The sequence below is a fragment of the Puma concolor genome, chromosome B1 (assembly GCF_028749965.1).
Source record: "Puma concolor isolate L17-30 chromosome B1, mPumCon1.1.hap2, whole genome shotgun sequence".
Classification (NCBI taxonomy): domain Eukaryota; kingdom Metazoa; phylum Chordata; class Mammalia; order Carnivora; family Felidae; genus Puma; species Puma concolor.
In genome coordinates this window covers 64,850,178-64,877,894 of record NC_141670.1, presented here as the reverse complement: position 1 = coordinate 64,877,894, position 27,717 = coordinate 64,850,178, and the positions used below count along the sequence as shown (strand labels likewise).

The following is a 27,717-nucleotide window of genomic DNA, read 5'->3' as shown; positions in this document are numbered from 1 at the left end:
AAATAAGAAAAAGAAAAAAAAATGTAAGCCATGGGATGGGAGAAAATATTATATATTACATACATATGTAAGTTATATAACAAAATATATAAACAATATATAATAAAATATTATATGTTTTTTCTCCCACCCCATGGCTTACCTTCTCATTACATATATATAATTTCATATATTTTTTTCATTTTTATTATACATATTTATAGCTATGTTTACATATCTATATTTATACCTAAGCCTTTATCTATTTAGCATAGATATACATTGCAAATATGAAAAAAGAATTGTTATCACTCAATAAGAAGAAGACAACCCAATATAAGGTTGGCAAATTATTTTCATGAATGTTTCATCAATGATATATAATTGATAAATAAGTGTATGAAAAAATGTTCAATATAATCATTTGGCAACGTAAATTAAATCAAAATTAGATCCCATTACGTACACACTAATAAAGATAAATTCAAAAAATAATTATTGTACTTGTGTTTATTATTATTTACATACAATTGTGTAGTTGATGTAACTTCCTGGTAAACTGAACCATCTGCATTTATAGTTACTTTTGCTTACCATAGTAATACATACCAAATGCAAATATTTTGCTTACCAAAGTAATAATGGACTCATCACAGAATGATATGGTGGTTTTTAAGTCATAATACTTTTCATATAAAAGGACAGGGTGCCAGTGGCATCTAAGTTATACTGCAAAATTCATTTACTAAGTTAGTTCCTTGAGGTTTTACTTTAAAATCCGTAGTCACAAGAGAAGTTAACATTGGTCTTTCAAAAATTGTCGGAGATTCTTTAAAAATGTTTGTGCTCATTATTTCCTGTTGGCCTCTCTCTCTTCCATTCTCTGCCCTTCCCTACTCTGCTCTGTATCCCAAAACACAGTATAGAGTGCATCAATGGGACGGCTATATCCTCTGGCTTTGGCTGGCTTTGGTAAGTACAAGGTGCAGCAAGGATCTTGAGGGTTGAGGAAATTGAGGTCATGGTATTTATTCTCCCAATCCCCACTCTGTTTCATTACGTTTCTAACAGTTGCTGATTTTCTCGTTAGCTATAACACCTGTTGAGTGGTACTTCAATTTTTCTAGGTCTCTCCAGATTCACTGTTTCCTCTGCTGTTCCCACTATAATTACCCATGGGCTGCCTGCCTCACCAACTCTTTTGGTTCACTTAGCTCTGCCTTTTTAAAATTATTTTTAGTAAAACCATTATGAATATGTTGTTTTCTGCCACTACCCTGATACAATAATTGGTATGATGAGCAGGATTCTGTGACTGGTTTGCTCTCATATATGTGAGCAGACTGATAACCTGCGAGAGTGACATCCCAATTTTCATTTTTCTTTACTAGAATGGCATGAAATGAATTACTAATTGAGCAAAAATCATTGAGTAATTAATTGTCTTTGGCACTTAGTTGCTATGGCAAGAAAAATTGGTGATTGCAAAGATTATGGGATGTGATGACTGCTTCTGACTATTCTGGAGAGTTTACACAAAGATAAATATATGTTCAAAACACTGAACTCGTGACAATTCATGTCATGGGTGGATATGCAGAAAATGTTCTTAAAAACTTAAAAACTCCCTTATTTCTAGTGGCACAGGGCAGACAAGACTAAGGATTAAACCCAAGGTCTAACTATAGGAGAGGCAGAATTGCAATGTCAATGAAATGGACAACTCGCCAAATCAGTTATGGTAAGGGAAGAAAACTTTTTGGGAAAGGGTAGAGCCACAATAACAGAGATTTAGATACTCCTGAAATGTTCTTGGCAATGGACGCAGCTCCTCAACTTCAGGTCACAGAACCAGTCTTCCTTGCAAAGCGTTTCAGTGACTTCACTTTGGGCAGCTGCCTCAAAACGGTATGTGATTATTCTCAAGATCCAACATCACCATCATCCCTAATTGCCTCCAGTCTAATAATGAGAATTACACTTGAGTACTAATCAGAAGCAAAAGTGCATAGTTCTTTCTAAAAGGAGAAACTGTATAGCCTGAAGGAATTGCAAGATCTTTGATAACTTCACTTGGCAAGAGCCAAAGGGGGGTGTCGGGAAATAACCTAAGGAAGACAGAAGAATTGTGACACTGGACTAAGCCAATACTATCAGCATGGGAGTATTCACCAAGGATTCTGGATAAAATATCAAATAAAGTTCCTATGCGTAGTGGGGATAAATTTGAACCTAGTCACTATTGGGGTTTTACGCCCCTTAACCTTGGACCTAAATCAGTTTACATACCTGCAACATATTAACCTAGAAAGGAGGTTTGGTTATTTTGAAAAACTGCAACATGGCAATAAGTATACACCGCAAATCTTCCCAAGCTTTCTCCAGAGGGAGTTTTGGCCATTAATCAAGGTTAGAAACAAAACCTCTGGAAAAAAGCTAAACACCCAGGCCTTCAATACAATCTAAGATACAGGTAAGATTATGATTGAATTGACTTAACTCTGAAAAGATATGGTGGCTATGGGACTTTGAATTTCTTTGACATCAGGAATGCATTTTTTGAAGTCAATCAAAAAACAAAAATAGAAGCTGACTTGTAAAGAGTAGCTTCTGAAGAGCATTGTCCCCAGTCCAGCTGCTCTCTCTCCCCTATTGTATGCTGAGAAAATAATCTCTGTGGACAATAATATGCAGGCTCCCCCCGCCCTCTAGATTCTACCTGGGAAGTAAAAGCAGGATAGCTGAGAGCAAATGTTAGGGGTAGGTCATTTATTTCTTGGGGTACCTCCTGCCTCACTGTAGTCTTGCCAATGGCTACTTTTCTCATCAAATGCAGCTTCTCTCGGACAGCTTCTCTCCCAGGGTTTTAGCTCGTCCTGGGTTATGGTAACATCATTTGATTCTCTGGCCCCATCAACTCTGGGTAAAATGGCATTCCGCTGTTGCTACTCTCTGGGCTTTACCTTTGCTTTTTTATTTCCTTCACTCCCGTACCTACTTTGGTATGCAGGTCTTTTCTGGAGTCTTTTCAGTTAAGCTTTTTGAAATACAAAAATATTCCATTTTTATAAAGTTTAACTTATCTTTTTATTTCTCTTTTAGAGTACACTTTTTGTATCACATCCAATAACTCTTTGCCTAGCAAAAGGAAAAAAATGATTTTTTCCTATGGTTTCTTATGGAAAGTTTATAGTTTTACATTATATACATAGGAATATGATCCATTTTGAGTTCATTTTAATTAAGGTGTGAGGTATATATCAAGGTTAATTTAACTGCTTACGGACATCTAATTGTCCCAGCACCATTTGTTGAAAACTATCCTTTATACTATTCTTTATGTTGTTGTATAAGAGATTTACAACAATTCCCAATTATTCCTTACCACTCTTTGAACTATTTTCTCATGTACTTTACCTTTACAATGCCACAAAAGCACAATATGTTGTCACTGTTTTTCTCTTTAGCTAAATCCTGTTGATTGTACAAGGTGTTTCCTGCCAGGAAACTGATATTGTATCCAAGTTCTCCTTTTCTCTAAGACTGCATTGTCCAAACATTAGCCACTAGCCACTTGTGGTTACATAAACGAAATTAAAATTCACTTGTTCAGTTACACTAGCCACCTGTCAAATGCTTAACAGCTGCATGTGGCTGGTGACCGCCTCATCATACACTGAAGACCAGAACATTCCCATGGTGGCAGGAAGCACTGTCAGCAGCCCTGCTATCTAAAAATATCTGTGGTCATATATTGCTGGACATATTAAACCTTATTAAATTTCATCTTCTTCATATTGATTTATAGCAACATTATTGATTATTAAGTGATAAATGTAGGTTTGCTTGAATAGGATGCTTGGGGTAATTTTTTATTTATTCTAGTATTTGTAGGTACCAGCCATTAAAGTCCTATGAAATCCTAGGGATTTCATTGTTCCAAATGATGTTTTTATTTTCTATTTATTTTTTTCTAAATATAATTTATTGTCAAGTTAGCTAACACACAGTGTATACAGTGTGCTCTTGGTTTCGTGGGTAGATTCCCGCGATTCATTACTTACATACAACACCCAGTGCTCATCCCAACAAGTGCCCCCCTCAGTGCCCATCATCCATCTTCCCTTTCCCTCCACCTCCATCAACCTCTCTGTTTGAAACTGTTTTTCCCCTTCCCTCCCCCATGGTCTGCTGTTAAGTTTCTCAAATTCCACATATGAGAGAAAACATACTGGTTTTTCTCTGACTGACTTATTTCACTTAGCATAATTCCAGTTCCATCCACATTGTTGCAAATGGCAAGTTTTCATTCTTTCTCACTGCCAAGTAGTATCCCATTATAGATAAACCACTGGTTTTAAATCCATACATATTTCCTTAAATGCTTTATTTCTCATGGATGTGAGATTTTTTTTAATGGCATTTCTTTTAACATTGTATTTTTTGAGAAAACAAATTTTGAAAAAGTGTCTTGGGGCTTCTGGGTGGCTCAGTCGGTTGAGCATCCGACTTCGGCTCAGGTCATGATCTCGCGGTCTGTGGGTTCCAGCCCCGCGTTGGGCTCTGTGCTGACAGCGCAGAGCCTGGAGCCTGTTTCGGATTCTGTGTCTCCCTCTCTCTCTCTGCCCCTCCCCCGCTCATGCTTGCTCGCTCTCGCTCGCTCTCTCTCTCTCTGTCAAAAATAAATAAACATTAAAAAGATTTTTTTTTAATTAAAAAGGAAAAGTGTCTTCTTTTCCTTTCTGATTTCTAAATTTCATAGGGATTTTATAAGTGATAAACTGAAAATAGTAGCAGAAACCCCTGGAAAGGCAAAAACCAATTAGAGGACAATAGACAATATACAAATCAGTATATGATAAGAAATATTTTACTGTTTTCTCTATTTATAAATAATAGTATTTCTGAATACTTTTAGTATATGTGCTGCCGAAGCGAGCACGATTTCTGAATACTTTTAATAATATTTTATAAAATATATCCATTTTAAATTTAGAATTTGATTTTCTTTAACGAAAGTAGAGTTGACAATGTTACATTAGTTTCTGGAGTACCACGCTGTGATTTGATAACTCTACACATTATGCTGTGCTCACCACAACTGTAGCTACCATCTGTCACCATTCAGTGCTATTACAATACTCAATATTATTTTACTATAATAAGTTATATGATAATGAGATGATAATAAGTTATAAGATACTAAGATAATAAGTTATCTCCTAGAACACAAGGAGTACTTCCCCCCCCCCAACACAGATGGCTTTTTGGGAGAAAAATGAGAACCTATCTTGTTTTTTAAAAAATTTAGAACAGAAGCTTATACATTTTTGCTATTGTTCTTTATAACCTTCAAATGCAATAAAAGCATTTTTAATATTCTTCTTAAAACTAAACTTTATTCTTATCATATACTCTCTGTCAGTGAAGATGAAAAGTTGCCCCCCAATAACCTTGTATAATAATTTGCCATCTATGTTTTCATCCTTCTTCAAGATCAAACTACCTGTTTACAGGAACATTTTCTGTGAAAGATTCACTTTAACACAAAAGATTCACCCTAATCAGAACTGACATGTGTAAGTGTAATGACTTTTAATTACATTTAAACAACTTTGTAGGATGTTTACTGAGTGTCCAGAATGGTATTAGGCACTGTGGAGTATGCAAGAAGGCATGAGAAAATAGCATTGTGGAGGAGTTAAGGTTTATAAAAGGCTCTATTTAGCAACTGATATAGTATCACACATAATAAATTTGTTCAGGACTGGTAATAACTGCAGCATAACTTTCAGCATGAGTGAATCAGTGTATCTTTGAGAGGGCATCTCCAGCTGAGAAAGTGAGATTAGAATGGTGGGTTGAAAATGATCAGATGAAGGGGCGCCTGGGCGGCGCAGTCGGTTAAGCGTCCGACTTCAGCCAGGTCACGATCTCGCGGTCTGTGAGTTCGAGCCCCGCGTCAGGCTCTGGGCTGATGGCTCGGAGCCTGGAGCCTGTTTCCGATTCTGTGTCTCCCTCTCTCTCTGCCCCTCCCCCGTTCATGCTCTGTCTCTCTCTGTCCCAAAAATAAATAAAAAACGTTGAAAAAAAAATTTGAAAATGATCAGATGAGGTAGGTAAATGGAAGAGAAGATGATTTTGAGTATGTAAAATGCTATGCTATATTTTGGTCCACAAGTAAAAAACAGGAAAGACAAACAACGCTCTACCACAAAAATCTGTACCTTGTGGTAAAGAGTCAAAAGTTTATGTCTGCTGTTCATGGAACAAGATACAAGAGATTATTTAATCCCACTTAAAACATTAGAGTATATGGGGAGATGGGGCACCTGGGTGGCTCAGTTGGTTAAGCAGCAGACTTTGGCTCAGGTCATGATCTCACAGTTTTGAGTTCGAGCCCTTCATTGGGCTCTGTGCTGACAGCTGAGAGCCTGAACCTGCTTTGGATTCTGTGTCTCCCTATCTGTCTGTCCCTTCCCCACTCTCCCTCTGTCTCTCTCTGTCTCAAAAATAAGTAAAGATGAAGGAAAAAAATTTTTAAAAACATTAGAATATATGGAAAGAATAGCAATGATTGGAGCAGGTATACAAATAAGCTAAATTTCATCTATCTGTGGGAATCAAAGAATATTGTAAGCATTAGGAGTATAAGTAATGAAGATTCATGAATGCAATCACTAAGACAAAGAAAAGCAAGAACAGTTTCCAGTAACTGCCTCTGGAGCAAGAGGCGGAAGTGAGAGACGATTGCTTTAGATTATGTGCACGTTTTACGATGATTAAAATTCCCATGCATGTTGACTCCTTGAAAATGGGTGTATTACATCTAAGAGAAAAAAAGATGTTCAAATTCAAAGATGCTTTGTTAAAAGTACCCTTCTCAAAATCTTACTTACTTTTAAAAACAACTGAAAAACATGTAGGAGGCATAGTGATTGCTCTAAGGCAAATATGCTGAGGAGTCAAAAACATGCCCTGTGTTCGCACCTTAGTTTCCCACTTCCATATGTTCCATTGTTCATTTTTGCATCCAATTTTAATACATTAAAATATGATTTGCTATTCATCGGCTTCATTAAAAAATGACTTCAGAATATATTCAAAACACTAAGCACAACAGAAAATCTTTTTGAAGGTAAAATACCCAAAATGATTGTATGATAATGAAATAAATCTGCATTGCCCAAATTATTTTTTGGTTTGCAACATGCTGTGATAAAAATGGTGGCCAATACCAATAAAGAAGAATAGTGAACTTATACTGAGCTCTTAGTATATACCAAACACCATACTAAGATCCTGATTTTGCAATATTTAACTTTCACAAATATTTCTATGAAATAGGCAATAATGTCACCTCTACTTTCCACAGGAGTAAACAAAGTTTCAGAGCAATTACATAATTCGTCTATGATTTTATAGCTAGTATGCCTGAAAACTGAGATTCAAAGTCTAGCTAACACCTGTGTGTTTAATTACTTTATTGATCCCTCCTCTTCCAAGCTCCAAGTATCACTAGTGGAAAAGCTGTCTTCTTATCTGTTCCAAGGCTTCAACTCTCTTGCCACATTTGTGGTGACTAGACCCTAGTTGTCATAGATGCTTTTGCTACTGTATAAATCATAGGCAGTTTAGCTTAATTTTTTAAGTCCATTAGTAATCATGAAATTGACAATAAATTTAGTTTATTAGGCTTCACATTCAAAATCTGCAAAGACTTTTATTTAAGTAGTAATATCTAGGAGGGACAAGGATTCAGGGAAGTGGGGCCTAGGATACCAACTCCTGGTAATAATTAACTGATGAATAGGTAAAGAAATTGTGGTTTATATACACAATGGAGTACTATGTGGCAATGAGAAAGAATGAAATATGGCCTTTTGTAGCAATGTGGATGGAACTGGAGAGTGTTATGCTAAGTGAAATAAGTCATACAGAGAAAGACAGATACCATATGTTTTCACTCATGTGGATCCTGAGAAACTTAACAGAAGACCATGGGGGAAGGGAAGGAAAAAAACAAGTTAGAGAGGGAGAGAGCCAAAGCATAAGAGACTCTTAAAAACTGAGAATAAACTGAGGGTTGATGGGGCATGGGAGGGAGGGGAAAGTGGGTGATGGGCACTGGGGAGGGCACCTGTTGGGATGAGCACTGGGTGTTGTATGGAAACCAATTTGACAATAAATTTCATATAAAAAAAAAATAAAGTTGGTAAAACATCTCCAGAGGGAAATTTAATCTAAAACCTTAAAAAAAAGTTTGTATCCTTTTATTCTACAATTCTACTTCTGGAAATTTTTTCACTAGCTAGGAGTTAAGTTCACTGTAGTTGGGTTATAATATCAAACAAATAAGCATGCAAAATATTTAACAGCAAGAAGACTGGTTTAAAAACTATGATGTTTCAGTTCAATGATGTAATACCAGTTACAGGTGAAGCTGTGCAAGAATATTTGATGGCATGGTTAATGACAAGAGAAAAGTGAACACCTCTAGGTGGGACTATAGGAAAGTTTCTTTTTCATTTTTGTGTGTTATAAATTGTATCTAAATGTTTAAGTATTTGTTTTTTAAAATAAAAATTAACTCCTTAATAATTTTTGCTCCTGCAGTGAGAACTTTTACGATCTTTTTTTTTTTTTTTAACGTTTATTTATTTTTGAGACAGAGAGAGACAGAGCATGAACGGGGGAGGGTCAGAGAGAGAGGGAGACTCAGAATCTGAAACAGGTTCAAGGCTCTGAGCTGTCAGCACAGAGCCCAATGCGGGGCTCGAACTCACGGACCGTGAGATCATGACCTGAGCCGAAGTCGGACGCTCAACCGACTGAGCCACCCAGGCGCCCCTTACGATCTTATTTTTAAAAACTCATTAAAAAATTGTAACTATGTATGCTGAAGGATGTTGATGAAACTTATTGTGATGGTCATTTTGCAATATATATAAATATCAGATTGGTATGTTGTGCACCTCAAACTAATACTTCATGTTAGATTATACCTCAATTAAAAAAAAAAAAAGAAAAATAATAATTACTTAAGCAAAACACCCTAACATGGGTTGCATGGATCAATGGATATCAACAGGGATCCGGGAATCTTCTGAAACCTGATGCAAAATATCCAGTGTCTGAGAGTTTGCATACTGTTCTGTAGAGAAAATATCTTACGTCAATTCTCATAAATGGCCAATAACTCAACCAAGTATCAGAACTATTAATCCAGATGCTGCATACAAATAAAATTGATTTAGTTTGCAATTTCTTTGATCATATGGACAACTCTAAAATTCAAATTAAATTATTTATATATTATAAGTCATCATCAGCAAGTAAGACAAATCCTTTAGTGGCTATAACCACAGAGAAAATGTCAAAATATTTTTTGTGGTATTGGATTTCTTAAATATTTATCATAATGTATGTTTAATTCATCTATATTCATCTATTACTAAGTAAAACTTATAATAAAAGTATTCTTTAATATACAAGTAAGGCCAGATTAATAAATCTACTTAACAGAGTTAAGACTGCAACAAGCTTAAATAACCAAAGAGGTATATACTTGGATAAAACCAAGACGCAGGTATATGGCAGTATGTTATAGAGTGAGGTCAAGAAATAGTACATTTAACAAAATCTAAAATACAACCTACTAGTTTTCATTCAAAAGATGAACTACATGTTACTATTATGTCATTAATAGCTTTTTATTTGATGTTTTAAAAGATTCTATAGTAAATTTCATATAAAATACCAACTTTATTAAAAAAATAATAAACATGGCACTGCCCAGTACTTTACAAAAAGAAATATTTCAGTTTACAAAGTTTGTTGTTTTTGTTTTTTGTTTTTGTTTTGTTTTGGTTTTTTTGTAGATGTAGTACTTTCTTAGTTCTCTAAATGATTGTTTATCATCATAAGCCCAGGTTTATAAACAATATTGAAGTCAGAGAAATTAAAAAAATCTTATATTAAGTCACTCAGACAAGAGATAATAGAGTTGGGTCTCTTATTTCCCAATTCCAGGGAGTTTACCAGGTATGTGTTATGAATCGACTTCCACACATCTACCTCTAAATAGATGTTATATATATATATATATATATCTCATTATTATTATAGAGAAGTAAACCTTTATTTCCTTGTTTGACAAATACAGTTGGCTGGTTGAATTGGTTGCTTTTTGGTGATTAATCAAGGAGACCAAATCCCATATTCTCCTCTGACTCCTTGGACTCTTCTTTGCTTCAGCCTTGGCTGGGGCTGCAGGCAGGAGGAGTAGGGGGGGTGGGAGTGGTTATGGGGCAGCTACCACGAATGCAGACTGATCTGCCAGGAAGGCCTCTTGACATTTTCAGCAAGTGGGAAGATGTAATCAGTCTACATAGACAAATCCAGGACCTGCCTGTATACATGATGATGGAACAGCTGGGTAACCAATCTGCAAACAGACGCTGGCAACATTATGGACACCTTCCAGGAAGCAAGAATGCAGTTTCCTCTGTGTTGCCCAGCATTTCAAGGTTGCAGATGCTGCCACCGTCAAACACCTGCTGGGTGGTCAGCCCAAACGAGAAGGGGACTACGTTCAAGACTGTGGCTTCACTGGCTCCCACTTTGTCTCTAGTCTTCATTGCTGTGTATCACTCAGAATTTCAATAGTGCCCTTGGAGATTTTAGTGGTTATACCTAAAGCCTGAAAGAAGGAGGTCTTCTTAGGCCTTGGACCAGTATTCTGGGCTGGCACAATGACTTCACATGCAGCTACGGCACTGGCAGCTTGAACCTTATTGGCCAACAGCATGTCCCTGATCTCAGTGATGTCCTTTTTGGTGAACACAAAGCCCACCTTCCTCTGGATATGAAGCAACAGTTTCTCCAGAGCTGGGTTGTCTTCCAGATGCTCTCGGATTGCCTCGTACATTATGACATGTCATATCATTAACAAGATACCAAATAGAAAATGCCACTGATACCCATTAATTTTATGCATGTGAATAAATGTTTATATTTTAGTTAACATTTTTTGACCAATAGAAGAGTACTTGTATAATTTTTTAACATAAAGTATTACATAAACATATAACATTACTGTATCTGATCAGAGTTAACTATCTTAGTGAAACCAGATGTTTGAAAGCTTCACCAAGGATCTTCTAAATGCATGCAGAAACATATACAGGTTATAAATAGAGAGTAGCAGTGGCATTTCCCTGTGCTTACAGTAAATAAACGATTCATCAACAACCTGACAACCATAACTTAAATCCACAGCTTCTCTGTAGATTTATGTCAGATATTCATTCTCTCACATGAATATGACTTGGAAGTTCTCCACAGGTTTAGAAGAATAACGATCACTATGTAAATCCTAACTATGAAATATAAAAGCAAATTCTTTGGACTATTTTAGGAAATTACCTCATAATTCTCAGAAAGAAAATAACTAAAACCTATTTTTCAATGTAGAGTATATAAAATTCCCTCTTTATTTGCCTATTGATTAGAAACTTGTGCTTGAACCTCTTAAAGAAGCAAAATATCTATGTAACCCAATATTTCCATGTGAATAAGCCAGCAGAGATTAAAAAGAATATAAAAAAAAAAGAAACATTAACACTGGCAAAAAAAATGTTAAGCATTTTTACTGAGAGTACTGAAATCAAACACACTGGATTCTCTGGTTCTAAAGAAACTTTATGTTGATTAAAACCTTAATGAAGTTAGATCTAATTAATAGATTTATTAACAAAAATAGTTATTAAAAATGGGTCCATGAAATGTTGTATGTTTTACTTTGAATTAATGGTGATGAGGTTCTGAGAGCTTAGTCATCTACCTCACCCAGAGATATCATCCCTTAAATTATAGTTTCCAAATAATTTGACAGATGCCACCGGCTTGTCATTGTTTCTAAACCACAATTTGATGGGGGATTGACAGACGGAAGCAAGCTGCTCTGCAGATATGTTTTCTGATATAAAAAGGTAAAGAAAAGTGACTTTGTGATTGAATAGAGAAGCTATAAAATTAAAATTACTCTCCAATTTTTCAAATGCTGCCTGAAAACATATGGAGTATACATGGAATATATAAATTAATATTAACTTATATTATAAATCCAAAGTCTGCAAGAATGGAAATCTACACAGCCTGTTTTTTGTTACAGTTTTAAATTTTGTGTAAACACACACACACACACACACACACAAAAAAATATTCATTTTTATTTCATTAGTCTCAACAAGTGACACAATTATAGGAACTTGACGAAAAGACAAAACAAATGGCAAATAAATAGAGGAAAACAATGCTCGACCTCAGTGATCACGGAATACAAATTAAAACTACAGTGAGGGGCGCCTGGGTGGCTCAGTTGGTTAAGCATCCAACTTTGGCTCAGGTCATGATCTCACAGTTTGTGAGTTCAAGCCCCGCGCCGGGCTCTGTGCTGACAGCTCAGAGCCTGGAGCATGCTTCGGACTCTTTATCCTTCTCTCTCTGCCCCTCCTCACTTGTGCTCTCTCTGTCTCTCAAAACTAAATAAATGTAAAAAAAAAAAATTAAAAAAAATAAAACCACAGTGAGACACCATTACACATCCACCAGGCTAAAATGTAAAAGGCCGTTGGTGAAAATATGGAGCAATGGGAACATTACATTGCTGGAGGAGGGGAGAAATGTAAAATCAGAAAACAGTTTGATGTCATGTAATGGTGAATACATGCATACCTAATGACTCACTAATTTCATCTCTTGTTAAATGGTGATATATCAGAGTGGTATCAATAGAGTTAGTGATGAGTGACTAGGTTATGTATATTTTTTAAAGGTAGAAGCATCAAGGTTTCATGATCAATTTGATATGGTAAAAGATAGAAGCACAAAATGCAACCCTAAGGTTTTGGCCTTGAGCAACTGGATGAATGGTGATGTATTTGGCTGAGATAGTGAAGGCTATGAGCTGAGCAGGTCTGAGAGTGGGAAAGACATGATGAATTTCAGATGTCTGTTAGACAGTTAAGCAAACGTGTACAGTAGGCAGTTGGATACGCAAGTCTGAAACTCAAGAGAGAGGACTGGACTAGAGGTAGAAATTTTAGAGTTGTTGGAATATGGATGATATTTAAAACCATGTTACTGCTAAGGTCATCAAGATAGAAAATGTAATTAGAGATGAGGACTGATGAAATGCAAAGCTTGGTTACAACTCCTGTTAATGTTAGGAGTAGGAATATACTACAGAAATGAAAATGTACATTGATAAGCAATAAATCTCAGTCACCTATCAACTACTGTGCTGGAAAGCTTTTCCAGCCCCAGTAGGTCTGTTTCTCCAGTCTTCTATTTCCTAGGTACCACCATAATGGTCTTATGCTATCTAAGATCCTCTATCCCTTATCTTCACTCCTCACTCTTCCTTCATGCCCACCTTACCAGAAACGCTCTAATTTTTCTGTAGAAATTACTCTCAAAACCTCACGAAAGCTCTAATTTGTAACATATTAGTTCAGGGCACTAAAGTTGAGCCTCATCCATGTATCTGTGAATTTCCATTAAAAACAAGTTCAACGTAACTTGTGTATTTCCATATAGAAATAAACTTCATACATAAGTCCATGATATGTATGTGTGTGTGTGTGTGTATGTACATATATATGTGTGTGTGTGTGTGTGTGTGTGTGTGTGTGTGTGTGTGTGTGTGTGTGTATGTATTTATATATGTGTATTTATACATATATGTGTATATATATATGTATTTATATACATATATATAAAAGAAGTTAGGGGCGCCTGGGTGGCTCAGTCGGTTAAGCATCAGACTTCGGCTCAGGTCATGATCTCACAGTTTGTGAGTTTGAGCGCTGCGTCAGGCTCTGTGCTGACAGCTCAGAGCCTGCAGCCTGCTTCAGATTCTGTGTCTCCCTCTCTCTCTGCCCCTCCCCTGCTTGTGCTCTATCTCTGTCTCTCAAAAATAAACAAATATGTTAAAAAATTTTTTTAAAAAGAAATTAAATGAGCTAATATAAAATGCACATTGATATTTTGTTACAGAAGACCATAAACATAAGATCTATAGCTTTCATATTTTAATGCTTAAGAACCACAGTATTATGTATCTAAATGAATATAGTCACCTAAAATTATAAGTAGAGCCACATTCTTAATGTATAAATATATTAGAAAAAGAAGCATATAAATGAGAAAGAATGAAATCTGGCCATTTGCAGCAACATAGATGGAACTGGAGGGTATTATGCTAAGTGAAATAAGTCAAGCAGAGAAAGACAGATATCATACGTTTTCACTCATATGTGGATCCTGAGAAACTTAACAGAAGACCAAGGGGGAGGCAAAGGAGAAAAAAAAAGTTATAGAGAAGGAGGGAGGCAAACCATAAAAGACTTTTAAATACTGAGAACAAACTGAGGGTTGGTGGGGGGTGGGGGGGAGAGTGGAAAGTGGATGATGGGCATTGAGGAGGGCACCTGTTGGGATAGGCACTGGGTGTTGTATGGAAACCAATTTGACAATAAATTATATTTAATAAAAAAATAAGAAAAGAAAAAGAAAAAGAAGCATGTATGCAAACATTTTGTGTGACAGGCAGGGACTTTTCCATTTCTCTCTCTCCTCTATTTGCTATTCTTCCATAGTAAGTGCAGCATAGGTTTTCCATTGTCTTGTCTAGTTTGAGAAGAACAAAGCAGGAAGGTTAGTGGGAGCTAACATGTAGTCTGTCTTTATTGATAAAACCCCACAGCCAGGTGTGGGGCCAGACAAAGGAAATAGATATCCTTTTATTAGTACAAAGGGCACCTTTTTTCACCAAGCTGGGACTGGCAGGGCCATACCTAACTAGGAAAAGTGTGGAGCAGCAGTTTAGAGTATCAGCAGGGGAAAAAATGGTATATTCATAGTTTAATTAAAGATCATTTACTGAAGGGACCATTCAAAGAAGTATGTGGAAAATCTACAAGAGATGGGGAAGCACGCAGGGGGTAGAAACAATGGTAATTCATAACCCCTGCTTGTGAAGGGACAAGATGAATGTTACCAGAGATGGGGCAAAGCTGAAGCAGTGGCAGAAGTGCTGCCTAACAGAGTCTAGAATTAGAGGTAGAACAATGTGAGAAGGGGGCAAGAATAAAAAAATATCCAGACCTATACTTCCTACCCCCCCAATCGCTGGCAGGTGCTAAGCACAACTGCAAGTCCAGAAGGGAAGACAGGAGTGATGCAATACATTAAGGTCAGCCTCTCAGGGCCCACAGGAAGAGCAGAGGATGGTGGAGAAGGAGTCTGGGGAGCAAACCAGAGTAACTAGCACAAGATATATATCTTTCTAATCCATCTATTAACCATATTTCTAGCTTTTGCAAACTTATACTTTAGCATCTGCTCTGCATACATCTACTACATACATCTTGCTGTGGATAGCCTAACAATATACCTCAGACAGCCTGCTTTGACTTCTTGCCTTCCTCATTTGCCTCCCTCCCACTGGCCAACCTTCTTCTGATAAGGGTCCTTCCTCCTTGGAGCACACTTTTTAAAACAAAACCAACCAATTCAGAGTCCACACCTGCAACCACCTCCTTTATAAGGCTTTTGTACTCTAGGCATAATCACCCCAGGGCCAAGGGCCAGAAAACTAGGGACAGCCCCTATGCCACAGAGCCTGCCAAATCATTCAAACTAGCCAACCAGTTCCTTCCACAATAAAGACTCTGGCCCAGTCACTATGCTACCAACTATGGACCCCCCTTTTGTGTGGAATGTTGTAGTAAACTTTCTTTTTGATGGTAACTGTCTCATGATCCACCGAGGCCTTACTGAACCTCAAGTTTTCTATTAATCTAGTATACTTTAAAAATGGAATGTGATGAACCATTTTAATGAAATTTGTACAGGTGCTATATAGGTTAGAGGTGACCATGGATGGTCACTTTTTTCTGATTATACTGTCTTTCAGATATAATAGTTAACTGTATCTCTTCCCTGATATCAGCTAGAGAAGAAGCCAATAAAACATCACCTTCCCTTTAGAAAACTACAGGATAGCATGATTACCTTTGGCAAACTCCCATCTCCCCCTGCCTCTTTTTCTTATATCCATTGGTCTCAACTTCACCCTATGTCGAGATAACTGTTTGCTAATTTATAAATGATAAGTTTATAAGTCCTGTGGTATTATTTTAACATTATTTTTATAAAGTGAGATTATGAATATTTGTTATTTACTTATTACTTATATTATTACTTATTATTATACTTATATATTATACTATTACTTATTACTTATATTATTATTACTTATATTACCAAATTTATTACCTCCAGTTGCATGGTTTCAAGTGCTACAATCAGTAACTTTTATAATTCACTAAGAATAAGCTCATATAAAATAAAGTTAAAAAAAAGGGCACTAATTAATAACAAAAGCAAGTATGGGAGAATAAATCTCATTGGGAAGGTAAATATAAAATAAGGGTAGTGGGTTAATCCCTTATAAAACTAGAATGAAGATTAAAAGACAAAAGTAGTAGAAATGTTTATAATTACAAAATCGGTTAAGGGATACACAAGGTAAAAACAAGTAAAATATAATATCAAAAATGCACAATGTGGGGAGGAAAGTAAAAATGTCAAGCTTTAGAACGCAAACTGAAGTTATTATCAACAGAAAATAAACTGATACAGATATGTTGTTTTATGCAAACTTCATGGTGACCACAAAGCAAAAATCCCATAGTAAATATACAAAAGATTTCAAAAAAAGGAATATAAGCAAACCACAAAGGAAGAGACGAGGAATACAAAAACAGCTAGAAAACAATTACCAAAATGTCAATAATCACATATCTATGAATAATTAATTTAAATGTAAATGGACTAAAATCTCTAATCAAATACACAGAGTGAATGAATGGACTGAAAAAACAAAAACAAGGGGCACCTAGGTGGCTCAGTGGGTTAAGTGTCCAACTCTTGATTTGGGGCTCTGTGCTGAGCGTGGAGCCTGCTTCCAACTCTTGCCCTCACCCTCTGCCCCTCCTCCACCTTCTCTCCCTCCCTCCCTCTCTCTCTCTCTCTCTCTCTCTCTCTCTCAATAAATAAATAAATAAATAAATAAATAAAAAATAAAAACAAACAGCACCTAGAAGAAAACATAGGTGGTAAGTTCCTCAGCACAGGACTTAGTGATGATTTTTTTAAGTCTAATGCCAAAAGCAAAAGGAACAAAATCAAAAATAAACAAATGGGACTACATCAAACTAAAAAGCTTTCCACAGCAAAGAAACCATCAGCAAAGTAAGAAAGTAACCCACTGAATGGGAGAAAATATTTGCAAATCCAGTATCTGATGAAGGCTAATATCCAAAATAGACAAAGAATTTCTACAACTAAGTAGCAAAAAGCAAATAATAGAATTACAAAATGGGCTGATCTGAGGAGACATTTTTCGAAAAAGACATACAGATGGCAGACAGACCCACAAAAGATACTCAACATCATTAATTATCAGGGTAATGCAAAACAAAACCACAATAAGATATCTCACACCTGTTAGAATGGCTATTATGTAAAAGACAAGACATAACAAGTGTTGACAAGGATATAGAGAAAAGTATACAGTTGTACACTGTTGATAAGAATGTAATCTGGTGTAGTCACTATGGAAAACAGTATGAAATGTTCCTCAAAAGTTAAAAACAGAACTACCATATGATCCAGCTATTCTACTTCTATTTATCTAAAGAAAACAAAAACACTAACTCTAAAAGATATGTGCAGGGGCGCCTGGGTGGCGCAGTCGGTTAAGCGTCCGACTTCAGCCAGGTCACGATCTCGCGGTCCGGGAGTTCGAGCCCCGCGTCGGGCTCTGGGCTGATGGCTCAGAGCCTGGAGCCTGTTTCCGATTCTGTGTCTCCCTCTCTCTCTGCCCCTCCCCCGTTCATGCTCTGTCTCTCTCTGTCCCAAAAATAAATAAACGTTGAAAAAAAAAATTTTTTTTTAAATTAAAATAAAATAATATAAAATAAAAGATATGTGCAGCCTCATGTTCACAGCAGCATTATTTGCAGGAGGCAAGATATGGTAGCAACCTAAGTATCCATCTATGGGTCCATGGTTAAAGAAAATGTAATATATATATATATATATATACATATATATATATATATATGTATATATATATATATATATATAGACAGACACCATGTGGTGTCTATAAATACCATATGATTTCTCTTATATGTAGAATCTAAAATAAAATACAATCTTATAGATACAAAGAAAAGACTGGTGGTTACCAGAGGCAGAGGGATGGGGGATGGAAGAATGGGTGAACTGTTTTGTTTGTTTGTTTGTTTGTTTCTTTGGTTTAGTTTAAATAAATTGAATGATTTATATATATATTTTTTTGAAGTGAAGGAATATTATGGGATCAATATTAGGAGTAACAGCTGGAAAGAAACAACAATATATATTATTTTATTTTAAAAAGAAACAAACAAAAAGCCCTGGGATACCTTGCAAGGATGCCAACAGGAGGGCATAGGAGTCACCTTGAAGAGGCTCCCCTGGTCAAACCAGGGATAATTTGAGCATCAGAAATAATAATGCCTGTAAGTGATTGAAACACATAAAATAAAAATAATAATAAAATAAATGGGCAATTAAATGTGATTACAGATCATTAAGCTGAAGTAAGATGAAGGAAAACTCATTAATTGAACACATTTCAAAAGTGTAGTCTATATAAACTTCTAACACATGGAATTTGAATGGATAAGTTTATACCTATGTGTGTATTAGAACGGAGTCAAATATGTTCACCTCTTATCATTAATTTGAATCAATGGGAAAAGCGCTGTATATTTGTTTTTACTTTTTAAATTCAAAATACCCCGACAGTTTACTAATCTAGCTTTTTGAGAGGTTTCAAAAAATAACAGGAGCCACAGGCTTGGTATAAAACCTGACTCTCCTTGTGGAACTTCTTGCCTTGGAGTAGCAACATGTATTGATTTTGACATGCCAATAAAGTTACATGGAAAGAAATCGGGTTAAAATTGCATTTACTGTGTAACGGTAAAAACCTATGTAACAAAATTAGGTGAAGAGTAGCGATATTCTTAACATAGAAGTCCTTTCTAAATGCTATTTCCACCAAAGACACAAGGCTCATGTAATCACAGTTAGAAAAAAAAAAATCTATCACACTTCCAACTTCATATGGTCAAACACATCTACTCACTGTGAGATTCATTAACAGAAAGAATGGTAAAGAGAAGGCTCCCTGAAGTATGAACTTACATCTATTATTCACTATGGCTCAAGTTATTTTTCTGTTTAAAATGTTTCTCTCCACATCTTCACACCACATCAATAAATAAAAGTATAGGCCTATTACTTTCCTATTGCAGTTCAGTGCTATTTGATAGTAGAGTTTCAGGATCATTAAATGAGTACTTCAAGAATTCTTGACATCTGGTTTAAGAAAATGGAAGTGTTCTTTACTGTAAAGAGTTTGCATATGTGGATTTTTCCCCACACTAAGTACTGTAAACCTGAGTTCTACCTTATGATATTGAAGACTTCTATGGGGCACCTGAGTGGCTCAGTCAGTTAAATATCTGACTACAGTTCAGGTCATGATCTCTTGGTTTGAGGGTTCAAGCCCCGCGTCAGGCTCTGTGCTGACAGCTCAGAGCCTGGAACCTGCTTCAGATTCTGTGTCTCCCTCTCTCTCTCTGCCCCTCCCCTGCTCATGCTCTCTCTCAAAAATAAATAGTTAAACAAAATTTAAGACTTCTAGAAACGATCAATTAAAGGAGGCTAAGAATATGCATATTCATCTTGAATAATATAAAAGTCCACCTTGTGAACTTTTTAGTATATACACTCATATGTGTATTTATATAATTAATCTATATAATTATAGATACAAAAATATTTGAAATAGGGGCACATGGGTGACCCAGTCAATTAAGTGTCTCTTAGTTTGGGCTTAGGTGCTGATCTCATGTTTCTGAGTTTGTGCTCCTCATGGGACTCTGTGTTGCCAGTAGGAGCCTGCTTGGGATTCTCTTTCTCCTTCTCTCTCTGCCCCTCCCCTGCTTGCACACACACACTCTCTCTCTCAAAACAAATAAATAAACTTTAAAAAAGTATTTGAAATATACACTTATAGATTTAAAAAATATAAAACTGTATTTGAAATTATTTTTTAGTTAGGCTCCTCAATTGGGATGAATGTGTATTGATGGTTGATAAGTAGATTTTTTAAAGATGGGAATGTTAAATATATTCTAAACATCAATATGGTTTTGGATTTTGCACCAAATAGACACCTGATGATGTTTTCTTGTTTCCTCTTTAACACTCAAAATAAGAATTTGTTCAACATAAGCAAATATGTTTTACTTATGTCACTCCTGTATTTAAAGGAGTGGCTTTATTTTGTGGTTGGAGAGCTTCCAGCATAGAAACTGAATTTAGAAAGTAACACTATTTCTAAGCAAATGATTACAGAATATAACCAAAACTTCTGAATTGTGTAATGTCAATCTGATGAGTTACGCTGAAAGACACTACCCTTCTAAAATTGTCGCATATTTTTATCAAATATATGTTCACTACCACCTTTCCTGAAAGTGTGTAGCTTTACTGGTTCTCAGTACTAATTTCAATTTGAAATCTCGTAGGTACTTATAACAAAAATGTTAATAGAATCAATGTAATAAAACTATTACCACATGTTATATTATGAAGCCAACCATGCCAGACAGCTCCAGCTCTCAGTAGGTGGCAAATATACTTAGATATTTGTCTTATATGTAGAATTGTATGACAGCATTTAAATGTGCAAAGCCATTATTTTTTATGTGGCAAGAAGAAAACTTAATTATGGGCAAAGCTATGAAGACTCTGCTAGTCACCAGGACCTCCACACCCTTTAGGCCCCTGTCAGGAATCTCTCCCTCCTTCACCCACCACAGCAACAGATCTACACTTTTTGTCACAGCACTTAGACTTTCTGTTGGAAATTACTGTCTTCTACACGCTTTCTTATTTTCACCTGGAAGCCTTTTGTGGATAGGATCCATGTCTACCTCATCAATTTATCTGCCACAACTATTACCATAGTGATTCCTTGGTTAATGTGCCCTTAGCAATTTGTTGAATAGATGAAGGCATTAATTGCAGAGGCAAAATGTACATGCCTTATAACAAAGAGCACTATATTTTTTATAAAGTTTTTCAATGTTTATTTATTTTGAGAGAGAGAGAGAGAGAGAGAAAGAGAGAGAGAGAATCCCAAGCAGACTCCGCACTGTCAATGCAGAGCCCGATGTAGGGCTCAAACTCATCAACTGTGAGATCATGACCTGAGGCGAAGCTGAAGGTCACATGCTTAACCGACTGAGCCACTCAGGCACCCTAACAAGAGCATTTCCTCTTCTATTCTGCCCATAGCATAGAACTATGGTTTTCAAAGTATGGTCCCAGAACCAGCAGCATCAGTACCACCTGGGAGTTTATTATAAATGTCAATTCTGATCCTGATACACTGAGTCAGAAACTCTGGAGGTCTTCCTAGTGATTCGGATGTAGGGTAAGAATGCAGAATCATGGCAGGCTCGTACTCTTTCATTGTTTTTCTTTGTAGCTCCTGTAGAATACTAAGTAATCTTATTTCCTACAATTAAGGCAGATATTGTATAGGGGAAAAAAAAACTGGTGCCATAACCAGATTTAAGTGATCAACCTTTGCCTATAAGAAGAGACACTTCTCCCCACTACCCTGATTTATCATGTCATCTACTGCCCCTGCCCTCTAGAGACACCAATACTGCCATAAACGATATAACCAACAGTTCTCAATTTATTTTTCTTAACACTGTCTTCTAAAAGAATGAAATATGGTTATCATGGTCTCTCATCTTTTGTCCTTAGAAGCTGTTCATCCTGGGCCAGGATCCAAGAATGAGACCCTTCTATCCCTCCAGCTTGAGTGTCACTAGGCTAAACGAATAATGATTCATATTCTGATTAAAATAAACCATTCTGTAAGAGGCAAGGTTAGTCTTAAGGAACAGATGGCGGATACCTGGAATTAGCCTTCAAACTCTAATAGCCTTTCTCAAACCACCTTAGGGCATCCTCTTTTTTTTTTTTTTTTTTTTTTTAATATATTTTTTCCCTAATCCTAAAATAACCAACACAGGGTTGTCTGGAAGTACAAAGGGGATGGAACTTAGATTCTAATGGTAACCAAATATTAAAAGAAGATAACCTTTACAACAATGCAGGAAATGGAAATTAAACTAAGGACCCTCTAGTAGTTTTGGGGAATATGGAACTTATGTGGTTCTGGTTGCAAATACCTAAGGTTACACAAGTGCATATACACACATACACAAAGAGTCAATATTACTATATGAAAATTAAAAACAGGGGCACCTGGGTGAATCAGTTGGTTAAGCATCCAACTCTTGATTTCTGCTCAGGTCATGATCCCAAGATCATGGGATTGAGCCCCACATCGGGCTCTGTACTAAGCGTGGAGAGCATGGAGCCTGCATGGGATATTCTCATTCTCTCTATCTCTCTCTCTCTCTCTCTCTCTCTCTCTCTCTCTCTCTCCCTCTCTCCCATGTGCACTCTCTATCTCTAAAATAAAAGAAAAACAAAATTGAAAGAAAAAAATCAAAGTATCCCAACAAATCTCAAAAAGAACCCAATCAACCCAATCAAACAATTAAAAACAAAAATAAGGACCCTCTAAAAGATTTTAAACCTTCTAAATGACTGCAGCTTTGATTAATTTTATATTAATGTTCTCTTAGCAAATTTTAAGGGTTATGTGATTCAAGCTTGGTCAAGTTTTTTGTTTTTTTTTTAATGCAGAAATAGTAAAATTACACTGATCCAGATGTTGTGGCTCACTTTTAAAAAACAGCAAAATATACTGGACTCACAGGAAACAAAAACTGGTTGGTCCTATAATATACTTCCTTCTAGTTTTTTTCTCTGTCACTCTTGTCTCAAATGTAAGCAAACCAAGACAAACTATTAGCTATATGAGGGCAAAGATATAGGCTATCCTATTTTATACACGCAGCAAATTATCTGAAACAAAATGTCAAGAACTGGAAGGGTCTGGGATTTTACTCTATACACAAGCTAACAAACGAGGCTGCCTCAGTTTCACAGATGCTGCAGAAAACACAGAATTCTTGCGTCAGAGACAAAGGCAGTTAATTACTCACAGCAATGGTACTAGCCCACGTTTGATCGTTTTCTTGCACCAGTCCCCTAAACCCCAATTATCACATATTGACACGAGAGAGGTGACACCTGCCTATGCAATGGGTTGCATTACAGGAGAGGAATCTCAATCTTAATTCCAATGTTTATAATGGGCCTTTGCCCCAGCAACATTTTATATTTATTATACTGGACAGCCAACAAATCCTTCTTTCCCGGAAAAGACAATATTTCTGTTTTCAAAGGCTGTTTGCCTTGGAAATATTCTTGAAAATTATCATCCAGAACAAAAGCTGTCAGTGCCTCCGTTCACAAGATGTGCAGAAACACAAAAGACCCATGGAAAATGGTCTCCCAACACATAACAGGTGCTCATTTCCAGTTTTGGATTAATTGATGCAGTGAAAATTTGTCCATTATAATTTCAGAATATTATCTGACATTAATTATTGGTATATTCTTAAATGACCAATATGAATATAATAGTTTGCACATTTCCTACTAAAATAAGTCATTAAATGCTTCATAGGTCTTTGCTCTACACTAAAAATGATCGCTTATTACCAGAAATATCATTCTTATCCTGTAATGAGTTTATAATTCAAGATAAGACATATTAATAAAAAACCAAATATATTAGACCCTGAAATACATGAGTCAACATGAAGAATATTATTTTCAAGATACCACTTCATTCTATGAATGCAAAGAAAAATTGAATTACATAATTAGAATGAGGATTAGTAAAAGTAACCATAGAAATATGATCATCTAGGACAAGGAGTAAGAAACCAGCCAGTTCTTCTCATGAGAGCTCACAAAAAAAAAGGGGGGGGGGAATACTTTCAGATATCTTTAAGAGAGAGAGATATCTTGATGGAAAACAGGGAAATGCATATTAAATACAGATTTAATATTTTTATAAAAAGGTTTTAAAAGCATGTTATATTAGAGTTTAAACCTTAGGACAAAAATCACTGCCACAATCTTAATTATATTGAATAAATTCATACTCCTCAAGGAAAAGTAAGCCTTCATCAGTTATTAAATATAAATACATATATTTGAAATAAAGGAAATTTGCTTAAAGGCATATCCAAATGAATTTTCCTAAAACACTTATTTGGTTACTCTGCTCATAATCTTAATGACATCTATATAAATAAAGCCCTACCAGTGAATGCTTATAAAAGCTGAGAACAACCTTCAGCTGACAGCACGGAAACAGAGACCTCAGCCCTACAACTACAAGAAAATGAGAATTCCACCATGAATGACTGGGGAGCAGACTTTCCTCCAGAACCTCCAGTTAGGAGCCCAGGCCAACCAACACCTTGATTTGAGTCTTGTAGGATCTGGAGCTGAGTCCACACGGACTTCTGACCTACTGAACTGTAAGATAATAAATGAAAGGTTTTAAGCCACTATCTTTGTTGTAATTTGTTATAGCAGCAAGAGAAAGTCAATACAGTAACATACCCCTACTTTAATTTTACAGGTTTTACTACTATGTTCACCCTCCAATTGACCACATATTCTAATTCTAAACTGTTCTCACTTTTTTGTTTTCTGTACATATACTTCCAGAACCACATTTGTGGGCCATTTCTGCTGAAAAGAGTCGTATCCATCCTTCATGGCTTAGCTTAAATCCTAAGGAAAATGGTTTCATTCTTGACCACCTAGGCCTGAAGAAATTTCTGATTTGATAAATTCCAATGTTCATATTATACAAATCCACTTGTGGGCAAATACTTACTGCCTTTTATTTATAATTATATTCTCTCATTTATCTTATTTCCCAACTTACATTTAAAGCTCATAAAGGAGAATGACATCAATTTATCTTTCTATGTGACCATCTTATTTCTTAAGGCAGTGTCTATTACATCCAAAATTCTCTAAAAAGGTTATGACAGGTAATGTATTTTGGTTCTATCTACTGAAAAAAGCCAAAGCAAAACAAAACTTCAATATATAAGAAATGTAACATCATGTGTAGAAAAGTTAAATTGTAGGGGCGCCTGGGTGGCGCAGTCGGTTAAGCGTCCGACTTCAGCCAGGTCACGATCTCGCGGTCCGGGAGTTCGAGCCCCGCGTCATGCTCTGGGCTGATGGCTCAGAGCCTGGAGCCTGTTTCCGATTCTGTGTCTCCCTCTCTCTCTGCCCCTCCCCCGTTCATGCTCTGTCTCTCTCTGTCCCCCAAAAAATAAATAAAACGTTGAAAAAAAAAATTTTAAAGAAAAGTTAAATTGTAAAAAAAATGGTCCCTGCTCTTCTTCCGGATGTCAAATTCCCAAATTACCTGAGAAGCATATTACTTCTCAGCTCTGATTTTATAAAAAGAAAATTTTTAAGTATCAGCTTAAACACATCTACACTTTTATTTCTGATTTACACTTTAAATCCACTAGGCACATCCATCAAACTCAATACTTAATCTCATAAATGTTGATGCTGAATACTGTAAATTATTCTAAACTAACCCATGAAGCACATCATTACCCAGTACCAAATTAAAATTTAAGAATATAAAACAGTTTATTCAACGTAGAAAAAACCAATGAATCCAAATAAGTGATGACTGGTAACTGCAGAGAGAATTTAAACAACAAAAACTTTAATCAAACAATCTAAAATATACCTTAATATTGCTTGCCAGCTCCTTTCTTTGAGCACGTCTTAAAAAATGAAAGACTTTAAAGGAAGCCAAAGGTAAATGACTATGCTTTAGTTGCCTATCTTCATTCACTATGTCTTGGACAGACTGTTTGTCCTTTGTGTGTGTTCACTTTAATTTTTTTTTCTTTGGAGAGAGAGAGAGAGAGAGAGAGAGAGAGAGAGAGAGAGAGAGAATGAGCATGCTTGTACATACAAACAAGGGAGGGGCAGAGGAAGAGAATCTTAAGTAGCCTCCACACCCAGCAGGAAGCCCAACTCAGGGCTCTATCTCCCTCATGACTTTGAGATGACAACCTCAGTGGAAATCAAGAGTCAGACTCTTAATTGACTAAGCCACCCAAGTGCTCCCCCCGCACTGCGCTCTCTTTTTTGAGACAGAGAGAGAACGCACGTATGTGAGAGTGTGTGTGTGTGCGCACAGGCGGAGAAAGGGCAGAAAGAAGAGATAGAATCTCGAGCAGTCTCTACACTGTGGGCACAGAGCCCAACTCAGGGCTGGATCCCATGAACTGTGAGACCATGATCTGAGCCAAAATCAAGAGTGGGATGTTCAACTGACTGAGCCATCCAGGCACCCCAAGCGTGTTCGCTTTTTAATATTCTTTCAGAAAACAACATAGTATACAATTAACTTGCACTTCAAAAAATTCACTATGACTCTAGTTCTCTCTTGTATATGTATTATCATTGCCCTTAAGGTCCATCAAAATTCCATTTCCTCTTTTATTTCAATTTTGCTCATCTCATTACTACCCAATCTTAACATTAAAATTGTTTTCCTTATAGGTTTTGCTTTTGACTTTTTAATATTTGCCTATGTCACCTTACCTAGCTTAGCATCTTGACTTTATTATGCTGGAAAATCCTTTTTAAAACTTCCAATTCTTTGGAATTTTCTCAGTTATTTTTCCCACTAGAATATTCCAATCAATATAAATGAGCTACTGAAAATTCCTATCTAGAATTTATGGCCAAGGTAAAAAATTTCATCTTCTCTTCTTTAAATAGGTTAAATCTTATCTATTAGATGCCTATATAAAAGACTTTATACATCTTTACTTATATAATCAACCTCTACCTATCAGAGAAAAAAAAAAAAAACATCAAAATATCAATTCTATGAAATTCCCTTAGTCAAAAGTTTCTAATCTAGAGAATAAATATGCTATTAAAAGCCAATGTTTTGGGGGCGCCCGGGTGGCTCAGTCAGTTGACCGTCTGACTTTGGCTCAGGTCATGATCTCACAGCTCATGGGTTCGAGCCCCGCATCGGGCTCTGTGCTGACAGCCCAGAGCCCGGAGCCTGCTTCAGATTCTGTGTCTCCCTCTCTCTCTGCCCCATCCCCACTCATTCTGTGTCCCTCTCTGTCTTAAAAATAAAATAAAAACATTAATTTTTTTTTAAAAAGCCAATGTTTTTGAAAATTAACAGATGGCAAAAACCTAATGTATTAAATAGTTACCAGTTCATAAAACACTTTCAAGTTTATTCCAACAATCTTGGGGAATGTGTATTATAGCCCATTTTTCACAAATTATGATACTGGGGATCAGAGAGGTTAATTAACTGGATTAGATTTACTCAGCTACTAAACATTAGATTTATTTTACCTTTAAAATATATGAAACATCCACATTTCCATTGCTATGCTCTCATCTAAGCCACCATGATCTCTCAACTCAGTTACTGACATTGTCCTCTCATTTCTTGCTATTCAAAAAATGGTCCACAGACCAGCAGGCAGCACGCATCACCTGGGACACTGCTGG

The 27,717-nt window shown here is 36.2% G+C and overlaps 1 protein-coding gene and 1 pseudogene across 6 annotated transcripts in view; both read right to left on the bottom strand.

Moving 5' to 3' along the window:
* MARCHF1 (membrane associated ring-CH-type finger 1) overlaps positions 1–27,717 on the bottom strand; it is an 892,783-nt gene that overhangs the window by 513,730 nt on the left and 351,336 nt on the right. The window lies entirely within an intron of this gene.
* LOC112858867 (large ribosomal subunit protein uL10 pseudogene) lies at positions 9,915–11,318 on the bottom strand (annotated as a pseudogene).